At 51.2% G+C, this 2,301-nt stretch overlaps 1 long non-coding RNA gene across 1 annotated transcript; it reads left to right on the top strand.

Moving 5' to 3' along the window:
- Positions 1-949: 949 nt before the first annotated feature.
- LOC120642917 lies at positions 950-1,423 on the top strand. Its single transcript, XR_005662789.1, has 3 exons — positions 950-996; positions 1,084-1,257; positions 1,329-1,423. It is a non-coding gene; the product is annotated as an uncharacterized LOC120642917 (long non-coding RNA).
- The last annotated feature ends 878 nt before the right edge of the window (positions 1,424-2,301 follow it).

Genomic DNA, 2,301 nt, shown 5'->3' with positions numbered 1-2,301 from the left:
TGCTGGGAGAGGCGAGTCCTCCCAGATGGCTGGAGGGAGGACGAGGAGGAGGAGGGGTGAGGCAAGTTCGTCGGTGCCTCCACTAGATGAGGACGCCGGCACGTCACAGATGACGAGGAGTGGCAGGAGTAGCAGGAGGACAAGGGGGCCTCGAGCGAGGTCACCCTCCCCTGAGGACGAGGAGGAGCAGGACCAATAGGAGGACCAGGAGGAGGACCAGCAGGAGCAGGAGGAGGAGGACCAGCAGCAGCAGGAGCAGGACCAAGAGGAGGAGGAGGAGGTGGCCTCTAGTGAGGAGGACGACGACCAGGGAGGGGTGGTAGGAGACATACCTGCCGTCTGGATGTGAGGCCCCGCTCGTCTCCCGAACCGACCTATACCGCTCGAGCAACGGCCGATTATTCGGCCGGATGGTAAAAGGTAAGTAACTTTAGCCTATTTCATTATGTTTCATACTTATATATTTCAATTCCAATTTTACACAAATATTTTTGGCAGGAATTTTGTAATCGTCGTTCCAGGTGTTCACAAACGCATCCCCAATGGCATTCTAGGCCTGCTTTGCAAGGACCACTACCCTGGATGCATCGAGATTGACGGCCGTCTTCAGCCGGCATCGGCTTGGAAGCAATACATCCAAGCCATCGATAGACCGGACTGGGAAGGCAGGTGCTTTGTGAGCAAAGCAGAGCGGGTGTTGCAGGAACTGTGGGTAAGTCTTGTATGCGCTATAATTGTCAATACATCTCATTAATTGGACATTCTTGATATAATGGCTTCTTTCATCATCATGTGCAGGATTTCTACAGGTGCGAGGAGGGAATGATGATCGTGGCACGCGAGGTGGCAAACACGGCCTGTCACAAGCTGGCGGCAAATATGCTCTACGAGGCGCGCATCCAGGCCAACTGTGATTACAAATGTCGCATCGAAAAAGTGAAGACCATCAAAGCGGCTGTGCGAAACCTAAGGCTAACTCGGGAACAATATATGAGGGTAAATATACAATATTATTAATATTGACTTTTACTAAAATGAAGTACGCTACAGTTGATCTTCTTATATGTCATGTATGACTTGCAGGTGATTCCTTGGTGGTTAGCCAGGAATGAACAGTGCTGGGACATGATAATCGACAGGTGGTATGCGGAAGGTTGGGTGGAGATGCACGAGTCTTGCCGGCAGCGGCGTTTGATGATGCCAGGTGCACCGCACCATCAGGGCAACAGTCACCTACGACAGTACGCGCCCAGATGGGTAAGTGAATTCATTTCTTCATTTTAACACTCAACTGTACACAATTTGTAATCATCTTTCTTTTTTCACAGTCGGCCTCACATGGAGGCGAGCCTTGCCCCCCGATCAAGGCGTGGGCTTTGGCCCACAAAGGGAAGGCTACATCGGATGTCAACTACAACCCGACGGACCCCTCAGAAGCGTATAGCCACACGACTGCCCACAGTCGCGTCAGTAAGTACAACTCGATGGCAACGGAGGTGCATGGGCCGGACTTTGATCCGAGCACGGAGCCCATTGATGCAGAAGTCGTGATGAGGGTGGGAGGTGGGAAGAAGCATGGCCGGTACTGGATTGGAGACAGCTTGATTGACACCGCTAGTACTCCTACTCTCGCGTAGATTCGAGCTAGGAGCACCAGCTCTAGCCCGACCATACGCCCACGTCAAAGCACTATGGAGATCCAGATAGAGGCACTGAAGGTTATTTCTGTTACAGCAAAGGTTTATTAATTTTGACATATGTTTCTTGGTACTCTAACCATGCAATCTAATTTTGTAGGCCCAGATGCAACGGGACATTGAAGCACAGCTCCTAGCACAGCAGCAAGCATGGGCGGCACAGCAGCAGGCACAGCAGCAGGCGTGGGCGGCTGAGCGGGAGAGGATGCAGCAAGACCTTCGGCAGACAAAGGAAGCCTCCCAGCAGAATCAGATGCAGCTGGCCCTGGCTTTTCAGTTCATGCAGACTCTGGGCTCGCAAATGGGTCTTTCGCCACCGCAATTCACTCAGACTAATATCCCTGCGCGTGCAACTACCCCTACTCCTATGAGCGATTTCACAACCTTCTAATTTCATTTATCGTTATTTGACTAATAGACAACTCTATCATGACTTAGAAACAATGCCTTAGAAACAAAGACTTCAAATTAATGACTTTGAATTTGCAGCCTCAATTGGCGGCATCAAATGATGGGCCAATAGAAATGTCTCCTTCGCCGATGCCTCAGAATGTGTGGCCGCCTCCTCATTGGGTGACTTACATGCAGCAGTTCCAGCACCCGC

Source organism: Panicum virgatum, chromosome 7K (assembly GCF_016808335.1).
Source record: "Panicum virgatum strain AP13 chromosome 7K, P.virgatum_v5, whole genome shotgun sequence".
Classification (NCBI taxonomy): domain Eukaryota; kingdom Viridiplantae; phylum Streptophyta; class Magnoliopsida; order Poales; family Poaceae; genus Panicum; species Panicum virgatum.
This window is presented reverse-complemented; position numbering and strand designations above follow the sequence as displayed.